This window comes from Pelodiscus sinensis, chromosome 19 (assembly GCF_052426305.1).
Source record: "Pelodiscus sinensis isolate ZL-2025 chromosome 19, ASM5242630v1, whole genome shotgun sequence".
Taxonomy (NCBI): Eukaryota; Metazoa; Chordata; order Testudines; family Trionychidae; genus Pelodiscus; species Pelodiscus sinensis.
In genome coordinates this window covers 25,345,355-25,360,535 of record NC_143070.1, presented here as the reverse complement: position 1 = coordinate 25,360,535, position 15,181 = coordinate 25,345,355, and the positions used below count along the sequence as shown (strand labels likewise).

The window sequence follows — 15,181 nt, the reverse complement described above, 5'->3', positions numbered from 1 at the left end:
CCATGACAATGGCCAGGTGGGACAGGCTGCAGGGCAGGGGCCATGTCAGAGACCCCCCCCATGGCTTTGCTGCAGGGAGTCTCCTTGAGATCTGCCCTTGAGGCCTTTTCGGAGCCTTCTCCTTTCCCACGACTAACTGACCTAGATGACAGACGTCGCTGTGGAGAAGGGAAGTGTCTCCAAGAAGGCCTCTGTAAATGCAGCAGGGGAATTAGCTCAAGTGGTAGAGCGCTTGCTTAGCATGCGAGAGGCAGTGGGATCGATGCCCACGTTCTCCAACTACAGCTCACCTCTTATCCCTTATTTTCACTGTCAGGGGCTCAGTGGCCCCCTCCCTCTTCCTACCTGCTCTCCCAAAAGAGACAGAACTGGCTCCCCTTTCCTTGCCACCAGCAATAGCCATGCTGCAAAGCAGAGAGTGGAGATATCAGGCTCTGTGGTGCAATGGAAAGCATGTTGGACTTTTAAGCTGCAGCAAAATACAGGACTATGTAGCACTTTAAAGACTAACAAGATGGTTTATTAGATGATGAGCTTTCGTGGGCCAGACCCACTTCCTCAGATCAAATAGTGGAAGAAAATTGTCACAACCATATATAGCAAAGGATACAATTAAAAAAACCGAACACATATGAAAAGGACAAATCCAATTTCAGCACAGAACGGGGATACCGGGTGAATCCTCTGCTCTGGTGGGAGCAGCAGCAGGGTGGGTGGGTGCCCGGGGCAGGGGCTCCCCATTCTCCCTGGGACAGAGGCCCCTGTGGAGGCCCTGTGGGGGGAGGGGGAGGCAGGCTGTGCTGGAAGAGGCTGGGGGTGGGCGGCTGAGTGGGGTGAGGATTGAAGAACAGGCCCCAGAAACCTGATGCTGAAACTCCCCCTTAGTCTGGAGTTTCACACCCTGCAGATCAGTATAAAGTGTCTCAAAGGAGCTACAGCCCCACAGCCCAGCCTAGGGATGGCTCAGCCAGTGGGTTAGAAGCACTAGGACACAGAGAGACTCAGGAGCTGCTCAGAGACAAGCACTGGCGAGAAGCAGAACAATTCCCCCAGCAGTCGATTGGTTCTGGCTCATTTGCTGAGACTTAAGGAGAACAACAAAGTCCTGAGTCTCCTCCCTGTGACTGGCCCCTGCTCAGCCAATCAGAACTGGGACTAGAACTGGAACACTGTGTCTACACTGGTGGGCTGTGTCTACACTGGTATGTTATTGCGCAAGAAGGGCCACACTGCCCACTCGCTCTTGTGCAAGAAGTTTTATAGTAAAGTGTAGAAGAAAGGGCTTCTTGCCCAAGAGCTCTTCTCTTTTCTAGCAGGTGTAAGTCTTCTTGCACAAGAGCTCAGGACAGGGGTTTCTTGCACAAGAGAGCGTCCACACTGCCATGGATGCTCTTGCACAAAAACACAGCAGCATGGATGTGATCTTGCACAAGAACCCACCAGTACAGATATAGCCCACAGGACCTTCAGAGACAAAGTCCAGGGCCCTGTCTCACAGCAGGACTAAACACCATCCCAACCAATGTCTCGCCAAAGAAGGGAAGCTACCAGGAGTGGGGTTTGAACCCACACAGACAAACATTTATTGGTTCTTAAGTCCAACACCTTAACCACTCGGCCATCCTGATGGTATTGAGTAGAATGGACATGAGAAAGGTCTCTCTCCAAACAGCCCAGGGACTCACTCTCAGAGCATCTGCCCATCCCATTCCTGTACCAGGGCTTCCCACCAAGAGTGCGAGAGCCGCCCCCTCCCTACAGCGAGGAGGGAAGCAGGGAAAAGGGAAACCAAACGAGACAAAACCCAACGTCCCCAGGGATTCCGAGGGACAAAGGCCTGGTGAGGAAAATACCCCCCCCCCTTCACCCAGTGTTTTCCCTGCCTTGGTATTGGCCAGTCCCCAGGGATCAGGCCCGTGTTTCCAGCCTTTGTGTTTGTACCATGGACAGAGACAAACCATTCACAAACTTTTGCCAGACCAGTAACATTTTATTTACATATCACTGCGCATGCGCAGACTGCACTGAGCACCGCACCGGGCTAAAATCTACTCACCACGGGCGGGCAGATTGCCCTAATTGCCGAGCCCTGCATATCTGCATGCACATTATGCAAATAAGTGTAGATATCGGCAAACACTGATCTGCTCGCTCCCCCAACCTCGCACGTGCTGGGAGCAGTTTCCCTGGATCCAGGCTGGGTTCAAACCCCCTCTGCTGGGAGCAGCCCTGGGCCAGATCCTCCTCCTACAGCCCAGGGGGGCTGCTCTCTGGGGGAGGGGAGGGGGTCTCTCTTACCTGCCCCCACAAGGGGCAGGGACTGGGCTGGGGGCACTGCCCTGGGAGAGGTTTCTACATTGCACCAGCCCTGCGGGAGATTCCCCCTTCTGACAGGTGGCACTGGGAAGCTCTGAGACTCCAGGGCAAAGGCCTCCAGCCCCCCAGGCCTGGGATTAGGAGGCCCTGGAACCAGGCCCCCTGGAGTAGCATTGTGGCCAGGGGGCTCTGACCCACAACGGGGCTGGCCCCAGAGCCCAGGGCCTAAGCTTGCCCAGGCTCAAACCAAGGGGCTTTCTGTGGTGCCGGGCGGGGGAGGGAGGCCAGGCCCAGGCCAGTGGGAGAAGGGGCAGCGCCTGCCAGGGCAGCAAGGGGAGCTGCAGGGAGCGAGACGCGGCGTTTCTGCCTGGATCACTCAAGGGTCCTTCTGCGGGTGAAGCGCCTGTGACACCCCTGTGCTGCTGGGTTCTCCTGCCCCTCCCCTGGGAGGCCGGCCCCTTCGGGGGGCTCTTGCCCTGGCACTCATGAGAGGGCCAACATAGGCAAAGCAGCCTGCCCCAGGCACCTTCCATAGCTCAGCTGGCAGAGCAGAGGCCTGTAGCGGGTGCTCGGCAAGTGTCCTTAGGTGGCTGATTCAACTCCAGCTGAAAGGAGAGATTCTTCTCCCTCCCCCTGGCTGCAGGCCCAGCCTTAGGACCAGGCGGCTGCCTTGGGTCTGTCCCTTTGGGGCCTGGTGCTACAATTGACAAAAAGGTTTTGGGTTCCAGCTGCCAATCAAATGTCTTGGGCTGCACAGACCTTGAGTCATGGGAAGAGCTGGAGGGGAATGGGGAACGGCTGCACTTTGGAATGGGAAGGGGGTGTCTGGAACCATAAAGTAGAACAGTTTTAGGGCTGTTTCTAAGGAGGGCACCATGGCTTAGTTGGCTAAAGCACCTGCCTTGTAAGTAAGAGATCCTGGGTTCAACTCCCAGTGGTGTCTTGTTGCCAGGTCAATGGGTCTTTTCTTCCCACTGTCCCTCAACATGTATCTGGAGTTGGTTTTATCTTCAGTTGAGCTTAGTGGTGCCCTCACAGTGGGAGTAGGATAGTAGCAAAGAGCAGTAGGTGCCCTAGGGCTTTCATTTAGTGAGGCTTAGCTAGACTTGCTAAATCAAGTTCTGGAAGATGGATTGCAGCAGCGATCTCCACCTGAGTGAAGACATGGCCTAATGGTGCAATTAGTTAGATGCCAACACTAACAGCCCCACTGCTGGTGACTCACAGAGGCTACATCTACACTAGAAGTTTTCTCCTTAAAAAATATGTTAATGAGGGACTCAATTGCATGAGTCACAATCTCATTTGCATATTTTCTGCCAATGGGATTGTTTTGCAAAAACAAGCAGTGTGAACCTATTATTTTTGCACAAAACCCCCTTTTTTCACAAGATTCTTATGCCCCCCCAAAAGAGGTATCCTGATCTTGCAGAAAAAGGGGGTTTTGCACAAAAAGAAAACTTCCACACTGCTTGTTTTTGCACAGCAACTCCAGCACAAAATCAGTTTGCCAGAAAATATGCAAATAAGATCATGACTCATGCAAATGATACCCTCATTAGCACCTTTATTGCTGAGAAAATTTGTACGGTAGCCATAGCCGGAGATTCTGGTGCTGATCAAGCAATAGAAGCACATTATGTTTAAACAGCTGCCGTATGAATGTACCTGAAAGTCACAAGGATCAATGATCTGTGTGAAAGGCAGGTGGCCGGTAATTAGAGCCCCAGGTATGTTGTGTGCACAAGGGATGGTAGGAATGTGCACGGGCAGTCTGATAACGGTGTTTAGTGTGTGTTTGTAACAGGCTCCTGCCCATCTCCGGTAGATTTGGGCAACTCCTCCACCAATTGCAATACACACTAGGCCGTTCCTCCCCAGCTGGGTGTGGTTCTTGTTCTTCTGCACAGCACAGCCCGTGGAGACCAGAGACCTGCCATTGGGCTTCCAAATCACACCCTTGTTGAATGGATGGAAACAGAAACCAGACACACCGCGGGTTTTAGCTGGCTCCAGCTGAGGGACGAGTTTGCCTGGTTTATGGGCATTGGCACAGGACAGCAGTAAGGATTCGTATTCATTTAAAGAATCCAAAAAATAGAAAAGTAGAATGTAATGGAATTGGAGAGAGAAATGTTTCCATTGAATGGTCAGTTGGATTCGAAGTAACGCTCATATAATTTGTAGTCTATCACTGAGCTACTCTCCCTGATGTTTGCACTGTTAGGAGTTGAGAAGGGAACAAGAGGCTTTTGCAGCCCACACACCTCTGGGCCTGTCTCCATTGCTTCTGCCTCTGCCAAGTGAAGGGAGGCCGCTGAGCCCAGCATCTTTCTACCCAACCAGGGCCGGCTTTTGGGGAGAGGGAGGGGCCACTGGAGGCACTTGGTCCCCTGGCTGTGTCCATGGGGAGGTGGCTCTGCTGAAAGCCAGACTGGTTTTCCTGTTGTTAGGCAGGACCCTGCAATCCATGTTCTCTCCTGCTTTTGTAGCCTCTGTTGCCTTCTGCAGGTGTCCCTTCTGATGGGACAGGCATGTTCTTCTCAGGGTCTGGGTTCCATGTTGCCCTAGGAAGGCGTGTGGCTAAAACACAGGCCTGGCTGTGAGCAGGATTTGAACCTGTGCAGGGAAACCCTATTGGATTTCTAGTCCAATGCCTTAACCACTCGGCCATCACAGCTCTAAGTAACAGCAAGCCAGGGAAACTGACAAATAATCTCAGTGCCCAGGCTTGATGTCACCTGACAGAATTCACACGGCAAACCCTTTTACCGGTCATGCAGAGGGGTCCTGGGCGCTCTGGTCTGAGGCTGGCTTAGAGGTGAGTTCAAGGGGAAACCTCACAAAGGAGATTCCAGGCAGCCAGGCCATGGGGGTCTCTGAGATGCCCCAGCCCTGCAGCCTGTCCCACCTGGCTGTTGCCATGGACCCTCTGTGAGGTCACTGCCTCCCAGCCAATGAGCTGAGGTGCTGCAAAAGTTCCTTGTGATGTCACTGCTGCTTTGCAGGCTCACGTCCTGCCCCTGGCCAGCCCCTTGGCATGTGTGAGCTGCTCCCCCTCTGCCCCCGTCACTCAGGGCTGGTTCTGGGGCTCACGCAGGGAACATCAGAGGCTGCTCAGGGGGCCACATTGCTAGGCCAGGGGCCCTCCTGTGGGGCTGTGAGTGTTGCTGTCCCTGCTGTACAGACAGGGCCATAGAGCCTCAGGAGGCTGTAGCCGTGGGAGACACTTCCCTGCTCTCGGGAGGGAGACGAGATGTCAGGGCCCATGACTCGGAGCCAGCTACAGATAGCCATGGAAAGCTGATTTTCAGAGGGGTGTGATCAGCCCTTCCTGTGTATCTGGCTTCTTCAAAGGGGCTTAATCAGGAGCTAAAAGTTGAAGAAGGGACATTTAGAAGGGTGAATTTCTGTCTCTAGCAGTTTTTTTCTGTGTACCCCAGTAGCCTAATGGACAAGACACTGGCCTCCTAAGCCAGGGATTGTGGGTCCAACTCCCACTTGGGGTGACAGTTCTTTCTCAGTGACAAAGAGTTTATCTTCCTCTACTCACTGAAACAGTTGCCAAGGATGCTCCCCAGTGGCTGTCTCCCTCTCTGCAGAAGCTGTTCAGACCCCTGAACGGGGGGGGGGGGAGCCCTGAGACTTCTCAGTGGTGCCTTGCCTGAGACCAGGTCATTGCGGCCACACAGTCTAGGGCCCACCCTGGCTGTGCACCTTCGGGGCAGTGTGGCTGTCACCTTTGATGCAAGACCCCAGCCACCCCATTCCCCTTGCTTTCTTCTCACCCAGCACCCCCAGCTTGCTTTGTTCCTGCTCCTTCATCCATGTTCCTTCTGCACCCTTTCTCCTGACCACACACGGCTCCTTGGCGCTTCTCAAGCCAGGCCCTGCAAAGAGCCACCAGGCAGGAACCAGCCCTTTGAGCTCGGCTTGCACCGGATCTGGTAGTTTCCCACCACATCTCACCTGAGAAGAGGTGACTTGTTCCCCTTCCTTCTGACCTTACGTCTCCGTTCCCTTCAAAGGTCTCTGCTGCTCGGGACCCGCCTCCTCAGGGCACTGCCCCTCTGCCCCTGGGCTGGGAGCGGGAGACTCCACAGTCTCTGCACTTGGGCTGAGAAGTCTCACGGGGACTCATCTGTGGATGGCGTTAGTCAGCCCGATGCCCAGCCGGATCCATTCCATAGCGCTGCCCGAGAGGGAGCTTTACAAGCGCCCAGTGTCCATTGGTATTTTCTGGGGCTCTGTGTAGGGGATTGGTCTTGGCCATCTTCTCCACGGGAAATGCCTCTTCTTTGGAACAGCAGCTCCCAGGAGTTCATGGAACTTTTTCTTCTCAGCTTGGGAAAGGGACGACTCAGGGGGGATGGGAAAGATATTTGTGCTGTGAAAACAGCAGGGCCCCCAGGGAAACTGGTAAATAATCCCAGTGCCCAGGCCTGATGTTACCTGCCCCCACACAATTCACACGGCAAACCTGGCTCCCCGAGCACAGGGCGAGTCTGGGGGCTCATTGCTGGGCTGTGGGGTGAAGCAGCAAACCAGCCTCCTCCTGTGGGGCCTGTGAGTGTTGTTGAATGTGGGCCCCTGCGCCTGGGCAATGGCAAACAAAAGGTCTGGGGGCCACACAGAGACCCCGCTGGGCTGAGCAGGAAGTGGCTGGGACTTTGCTTTGTCTTTGCCTGTGGGCTTGTCTGTCTGCAGCCTGGAAACCTCCTGGCTCCTCAGACCTCTGGTCTGGATGGAGCATTACCGAAGTGAGAATAATGGAATTGCTGTGTGGACGCTCCCATTGTTATTGCAGTGTAATGGCCGTTATGCCCAAGGAACGCTGCTGTGTAGATGCAGCCTCAGAGAAATGCTGAGCAAGGGCTCCTGCAATGTCAGGAAATGAGGTCACCTCGCTAGATATAAAACAGAACATGTGTCAGGAGTGGGATTTGAACCCACAACTCCATTTGGAGACCAGAACACCCAACTAAGGGAAAGACAGGATCTTGAGTCTTGAGTCTGAGGGAAAGACACATCCTTGCGTCTGGCGCCTTAGACCACTTGGCCATCCTGCCACCTATGCAATCACCTCCAATGGCAGTTTTCTTACATGTGTGAGTTGCTCGGGAAGAGGAGAAAACTCTGGCCGGCAGAACTGAGACTTGGGATTCTCCTGTGCCAGGGAGCCTGTGTCAGTGCACCTGGGGATCCTGAGCTGGGTGTCTCCTGGGCTTGTTGGCTCCAGACCAGGGGTGTCTCCTCTGCAGGGTGATGCTTGTTCCCGGAGCTAACGCTTATCTCTGGGACACACTTTGTGCAGGGACCATTGGTCTTTGTGCCACAGTACGTGTCTGGGACGTGGGAGTGAGGAACCTGCCTCAAATAGACACGTATCCACCCCCTGCAGTGCTCTGCTTGAGACCCCGGAGCCCTGGCTTTGACTGGTGCCGGGCACGTGGGGAATTAGATCTAGGGGGAGATTTCTAGTGCCCCACAACAGCTGCTGCTCACATGCAGATGTGCACATCTGTCTGGGGTTACTGGGCACCCAGCCTGCTTCCTGTCCCTGCCAGCCTGGGCAAAGCAGCATCACTGGCTCAGGGGTTCCTCTCCTCAGTGCGCTGCAGAGAAAGCCCTTGTGTGTTAAAGGACCTCAGGGAGCCCGGAGCAGAGGGAGCTGGGAATCTAGTCCCATTGATCCCCTCAACACACACACACAATCCCAGCCCCAAGCACCCCCACATCCCTAATCCTGTGCCCTGACTTCTGTATCCTTCCACATCCTCACCCCTGCCCTGAGCCCCACCCCCCACTGACACGCTCCCCAAGTACCTACCTTGAGCCTCCCATACTCCACTCCACACTTTAATTTCTTACAGGTACTGTCCTATCACAACCCCTCCCCCAACTTCCTGCCTTGAGCCTTCCCTTGCCCAAGGGGTGGTGCCCAATAGAACAGGCCCTGTAAGAAATGTGTCACTTTCACCCCTGGGAGCAGCTCAGCCATGCAAAGGGGCTGCCTGGGGCAGGACATTAGCGCTGGAGGGCAGGGGTGGGTGTGGCAGTGACATCACAAGGGCCTTTCGCAGCCCCTCAGCTTATTGGCTAACGGAGGTTGAGAGCCTGTGTGGGGGCAGGGAAGTAGCTGCCTGAGAAATGTGCTGGGCTGCTGGCCGGGAGTGAGCCAGGTAAGTCTCCCAGCCAGAGCCTGCCTCTGGCACCCCAGCCCCTCCCTTCCCTCAACCCACTGGTACCCCATGTAAACCAAACCCTCTGCCCCCATCCTGAACCCTCACCCCTCCCAGATCCTGCACCCCAATCCTCTGCCCCAGGTCACAACCCAACCTCCTGCAACTGCTCCTGCACCCCAGTCCTCTGCCCCAAGCTCCTGTCTGCACCAACCTGCATCCCAGACCCCCTCCTCCTCCATTAATAGCATGGAAAAGTGCAGCCCTGGGAGTAGGAATAAGAGATTCTCCGGAATAGGGCTTTATTCTGGAGGATTGGGCCAGTCTAGACGCTTTTTTCCGGCTTTTCCCCAAGCCGGAAAAAAAGCGGCGGACATGTTTATTTAAATCCCGTGGGGGATATTTAAATCCCCCACGGATTTCCCTATTCCCACTTTCAAAATTAGCATGCCCCTTCCGAAGAAGGGGCCAGTGTAGACGTAGCCCTAGTGTTTTCCCTGCCTTGCATTTGACAACCCCCCATGGATCAGGCCAGTGATTGCTAACCTTTTTTAATACCATGGACAGCCAAACCCATTCACAAACTTTTGCCAGACTGGTAACATATTTACATATCTGCATATCCATTATGCAAATAACAAATATGCAAATATGGAAATAAACTGTTACCAGTCCCTAACAGATCAGTGTTTGCAGATATCTACACTTAAAAATTCACAGAAGAAATTCCCCTCAGGCTGCTGTAGGGGGCAGCTCCTCCCCCGGGGGACTGGAGCCTGCAGAGGGAGGGGCGCAGGGAGAGGCACCCACAGAGGCAGGGGGCATTTGCGACACCCTGGTTATAAACTTCAGAAATGTTGTGGGGGCAGAGAAGTTGGTGCCCCCAACTGCCACGACCAGTCACCTCTGCCCCCCCTCCTGCCCCATGGGGGTGGGGGAGCTGCTGTTGTATCTCCCCCATCTCCTTCTGTACAAGCTGTCATGGCTCCTTCCCCACTCTGGCATGATAAATGCAGAAGTGGGGGCCAGCAAGTGTACCCCAAAGCCTTATCTACCAGGCTTTGGTATAAAACTTCCCCCCAAGATCTTAAAAACCTAGATCTTGGGAATAAAACTTCCGCTGCCACCACCCAAATGTTGATGAAGAAATCAGGGGAAAGATCATTTGGGAAATCTTACCCCTAAAACAAAAATCAGGGCACACAATTAACCACTGCCAGGTTAATAAAAAGAAAAGAAAGAACTTTTATTATTACAACAATATTCCTGTTGCAAGCATAATGACTAGATAGCAAGGTAACAAAATATACTCATGGAGAAACTCCATGGGCCTAGAACTTAGTTACAAAGAAAAGCCAAACCATCTTTAAGCAGTGCCAGATCTCAGATCCCATACCCAATCCTTAAAACAATAAAACCTAACGAAACTACCTAAACTTTACCCTACTTACAGAAAATGAAGAATGGTGTCTTGGAGAGAGAGAGAGAGACATGCTTGTCCCTCTCTGTAGCTGCAGAGAACTCTTTCAGAGAGACAAAAGGACAAAGGAAAAACCCAAATTCCTTTGTCCCAGGTTGAAACTCCCTCCTACATTCCTACTGGTCACTCCACCTGGCTAGGTGTAGTTAACCCCTTAATCCCCAGGCTGCTGGCTAACCCTCATAATCATGACAATGAGGAAGTGGATCCAATCAAGGAGGATGAGGCCCACTTCTAGTAGCTGATCTGGAGGTGTGAATTCCAAGAGAGGAGAAGCTGCTTTTCTAGTTAGCGAGCCATTCCCAGTCTTTGTTTGATCCAGAGTTGATTGTGTCAAACTTGAAGATGAACTGTAGCTCAGCAGTTTCTCTTTGAAGTCTGGTCCTGAAGTTTTTTTGCTGCAGGGACATTACAGGCTCTGGAACAAAGTAGGTGAGGTAGCAGACTCTTTCATGGGCAGGGGAATTAGCTCAAGTGGTAGAGTGCTCGCTTAGCATGCGAGAGGCAGTGGGATTGATGCCCACATTCTCCAACTGTAGCTTTGCTCCCATCTCTTATTTTCACTGTCAGGAGCTCAGTGGCCCCCTTCCTCTTCCTACCTGCTCTCCCAAAAGAGACAGACCTGGCTCCCCTTTCTTTTCCCCCAGCAATTGCCATGCTGCAAAGCAAAGAGTAGTGATACCTGGCTCTGTGGTGCAATGGAAAACATGTCGGACTTGTAAGCTGCAGCAATTCACGTGAGCCCCGCTAGCCATTCAAAGTCTGTGGATTCAAGTCCCACGAGTGTCACTTTAGCTGCTTTCTCATTTCCAGGACGCAGCTTTTACAGACCAGGGAATCCTTAGGGTGAAACCAGGGTAGGTTTGAGTCCAGACAGTTCCCAGCAGACCCCAGTGAGGGTGGAGGAAAGGGCTGGTTCTTGGGGTTGGGTTTGGGGTTTTTCTGAAAGGCTGCAGGTGCCGTTAGATCGTTTTGTCCCTCCCTGTCTCCTACTAGTGCTGAGCAACACTCAGGCTGTGTCTACACTGCACTGCTCTTCTGCAAAAAGCTACGCAAATTTCAAAACTTTCTAGCACCCTGCTCTGCACCTTGTGAACACTCCACCTCTTGTTCTCATGGAAGCGACTCACCCGAGCTGCCAGCTCCTCATTTCCTCACCAGCCCCTTGAGATTTGTAGCTCAAAGCTGGAGCTGCTGTGGCAGGAGATGAAGCTACAGAAGCTGACAGGGGACAATCAGTGGGCAGAGGGTTATTTTTTCTCCTCCCAGGGCTGATTTGGCTAGAACTGAGGAGAAGAAAATCCTCTTCCCTTCTCCTCAGAAGATGGAAATTGCAGGTGGTTCTCTCTCTGGTTCTACTAAAGCTGGACCCCAGGACTAGACTTTTTCTTTCTAAAACCCTGGTGAAAGCTGAAGGTGAATTGTTTGCAAACTGAGAATGTGAGTGCAAGAAGGGCTTCACCCAGCAAGGGGCTTGAACCCTTCCCACAGACACAGCAGGCCAAGGGGTTGTGCACCTGCAGTGGCCCCCTTCCTACTTGGCTTCCCACAAAGCTGGGGTGAAAAGCTGCTAGACCCCAGCCCTCCTGGGCCAAGCCATGGCAGAGGTAGCAGGATTCACTCCCATCTTCTCCTGCCTGCGCCCTGGTACTGAGGGGCCGGCCCCTTTCCTGCTGTCCCAACTCTTATTCCCACAATGCACTTTGTGCAGGGGCCATTGGTCTTTCTGCCAAGGTGCGTGGCTGGGAGCCAGGACTCAGGACCCTTCCCCCAATCCTCCCTCTGTCCCGCTCACACTGTCTGGCTGCCTCCAGCACAGGCTGAGCTCAGGGGTCAGGTGGGTGACCCGCCCTGCAACTGTGATGGCATCAGGCCCTTCCCACCGGCCTGCTCTGCCTGGAGATGGAGCTCCAGTGGCCTCAGACACCCAGCAAGAGGAACAAAACTCTCTTCCTTGAACCTCAGAGCATAGAAGCCAAACCACCTGAATCTTTTAACTACCAGCAGAGTCTTAGTAGGTTCCACTGAGATTTGACCTCAGATTGCAGGATTCAGAGTCCTGAGTGCTCCCTCTTACACCATGGGACCTGTGGTGGGAAAGTGGAGTGGGCACCTCTGACTCTTAGCTCTCAGGCTGGCCTCTGCTCTCCTGGCTCCCTCCAGTTGCTTCATCTCCCAGGACTCCCTGTCGTGCCCCAGCTCTGCTGCTTTCAGGGCAAATCCCTTGTTAGGACCAGTCACATTCTGGGGTCAGTGAGGGTCCCTCCCACCTGAGATGTGAGTCACACAAAAGCCTCCTTTCCTGCTCCGTTCCCAACACTGGATGCAAACACATGGTTGCTCTGGGGTGTAACAAGTGCCCCCTTAAAAAGCTCATCAATTGAAATGAAACTTTTACATCTCCAGGTGTGTCACACTTTGGATTTCTATTGAACAGGGATTCTTCAAATGACCACAAACCCCTCAAGTGCTCTAGTGCCAATGCACATAAACCAGACAAACCCGTCCCTCAGCTGGAACCAATTCAAACCGGCTCTCTGTGTGTGGCTGGTTTCTGTTTCCATCCATTCAACAAGGGTGTGATCTGATCTAGATGCCCATTGGCTCGTCCTTACTCTCCTTTGGCCGTGTCCTGCAGAAGAACAAGGAACTGGGGATGAATGGCCACAATCGATCTTACAGTGTTTGATTTAGCAAGTCCAAGTAAGACTCACTAAATCAAACCCAGAGGCCACCCCCACCAGCTTCCAGCACTTCTGCTCTTTGCCCCCTTCGGCTTCCTGCTGTGGGGACATGGCCAACTCCAGCTACGTAGGGAGGGATGGCAGGGAGAGCAGACACATTGGCCAGGCACCACTGGGGGCTGCCTCCCTCACCTCCCCCACACCCAGCAGCTGCTTGGCCAGCTTAGTCATGGGGCTGCTCTCTGGGACTTCTCTCCCAGCTCCTCCACCTGTTGCCATTGCCCATCCCAAGGGAGGGGGGGACGAGAGTCACTCTCCACGGCTGCAGGAGCTGCAGAGGTTGCACTCGCAGGGTCTCTGGGCACTGACACCCCCAGGGAATCACAAGGGCACTTGGCGCTGGCTCGCCTGTCCCAGCAATTGCAGTCAGAGCCCTGCCTTGCCAGTGTCAGGCACAGCAGCCTCTGCACCTGCTCCAGGCTTGTGGTTTCCTTCTTTCCAATGTTCCTCCCCAATCAGCCTTTTCCTGAACCAGCAGTTCCATGGGTGGCCAGGGGAGGCCTCTTCTGTGTCCCAGAAGGAAATAGAAAAATGTCATCAAAATCTACAAGATGGTACCACTGGGAGTTGAACCCAAGATTTCTTACTTACAGCATAAGTGTTGTAGCCAGCTAAGCCAGGAGGACCTAGGGAAATGTGAACTGCCACCACACATGAAGCCCTCACCACTGCCGGAGCCACTCCCTGTGCTCAGCATCTGGCTGCTAGCATGTGCAGGCTAGGATACTGTGTGCAGGCAGCCTGCACGTGCAGGATATGATGTAGTGCTCTGTGAGTGGAATGGCGTGGCCCCATTCCCGCCTCCCTTCCCGCACTGATCCAGTAGTTGAAAGGGGCTGTGGCTGCTGCTGACTGGGTAGGAGCTGGGAGGCAAGGTGCTGGCAGCAAGAGATTCCGGCTGCCTCTTTGCCCTGGGTCTCAGTGCACCATGTCAACCGCCAGCCACCTTGACCAAACCTCAAACCAACTGGACTAGCCAGCCCACATCACAGTCAGTCGCTAGTGGACCTATCAGAGAAGAGCCCTCGGCAGCTGCAGAAATGTCGCTGCAACTGTCTGAGGCGTCTTTCTTGAAAGGGCCACTTGTGACCTGTGTTTCGGTAGGGCTGGCTAGCTCTGTTGGTTAGAGTGTGGTGCTAATAATGCCAAGGTCACGCGCCTGCCCCGTAGCCAACCCCCCCATGCAGGGAAGCCCTGCGCGCATGCCTGCCCCAAGGCCGACACCCCCCATGCAGGGAAGCCCCGCACGCGTGTGCCTGCCCCAGGGCCAACCCCCCCCCCCATGCAGGGAAGCCCCGCGTGCACACCTGCCCCGGGGCCAACCACCCCGTGCACTCTGGGACCCCCCTGCACGCCTCCCATGGGGCTGACTCTCCCCTCCTGTGCGGTGCAGGGAGCCGATGCTCTCTCCCACAGTACACCCGGCAGAGCAGCTAGTGCTACTTCTGGAATCACCAGAAGTGACGCTAAGCTGCAGGACTTCTGTCCATCCCCGGGAAGCTGACACTACCTCCATTTTCACTTGAGGTAAGTAGTGGGGGGCTTCTCGGGGATGGGAGGGAAATGGGGGCGGGGCAGACAGGACGCCTCACGAGCGACCAGTCGAGGCCTCGCGATCGACCAGTAGATTGCGATCGACCTGTTGGTGACCACGGAACTAAACGAAGTGTGCTTGTGTGTGTGTGAGAGTGCATGAGTGTGATGTGTCATATGCATATGATAAACATTGATTAATGTATGTATGTTCAATAAATGTGGTGTGTTGCCTTATCCCTCTGAAAAAAATCCCGGGTGCTTTTTTTAAGCATAACACAACCACACTTAAGTTGCGGCCCTTGGCATGTGCTGTGGGTAACATTGTGCCTCCTGTGTGAGCAGAACAGAGGATTGGGGGTGCGGGAGATTCGTATATTTTGGGAAAGGGTCCTGAGTCCTGGCTCCCATCCAGGTGCCTTGGCGCCTTGGCACCTGTACAAAGTGCATGGTGGGAATAAGAGTTGGGGCAGCAGGAAAGGGGCCATCCCCGTGAGCAGGTGGGGGAAGATGAGAGTGTATCCTGCTTCCCCTCATGCGCAAAGGCAGCACTTTTCCAGGGGAACTAATTCTGCCCCACCTGCAACCTGTCTCCAGTGCTCCTGCCACTGCCTGGCCCAGGAGGGCTGGTGTCCAGCAGCTCTCTGCCCCAGCATGGCTGGCTTTTGGGAAGAGTAAGTAGGAAGTGGGGCTACTGGACCCACTTAGCTCTCTGTTTAGCTCTGACAATGAAAAGTAGACGGGGGCTTGCCCCCATCACTGGAGAATGTGGGCATCAATCCCACTACCTTTTACATGCAAAACAAGTGCTCTACCACCTAAGCTAATTCTGCTGCTATGGTACAGCCACCTTCTTGGAAGCTCTTCCCTTCTCCACAGGGACATCTGCCTTCTAGGTCAGTTAATCGTGGGAAAGGAGAAGGCTC

The 15,181-nt window shown here is 53.9% G+C and overlaps 2 non-coding genes across 2 annotated transcripts; one reads left to right on the top strand and one right to left on the bottom strand.

Annotated features, from left to right (window-relative positions):
• The first annotated feature begins 3,185 nt into the window (after nt 1-3,185).
• On the top strand, nt 3,186-3,259 carry TRNAT-UGU (transfer RNA threonine (anticodon UGU)). Its single transcript has one exon. It is a non-coding gene; the product is annotated as a tRNA-Thr (tRNA).
• A 1,655-nt stretch (nt 3,260-4,914) lies between these two features.
• Nucleotides 4,915-4,996, bottom strand: TRNAS-AGA (transfer RNA serine (anticodon AGA)). Its single transcript has one exon. It is a non-coding gene; the product is annotated as a tRNA-Ser (tRNA).
• Between the last annotated feature and the right edge of the window lie 10,185 nt (nt 4,997-15,181).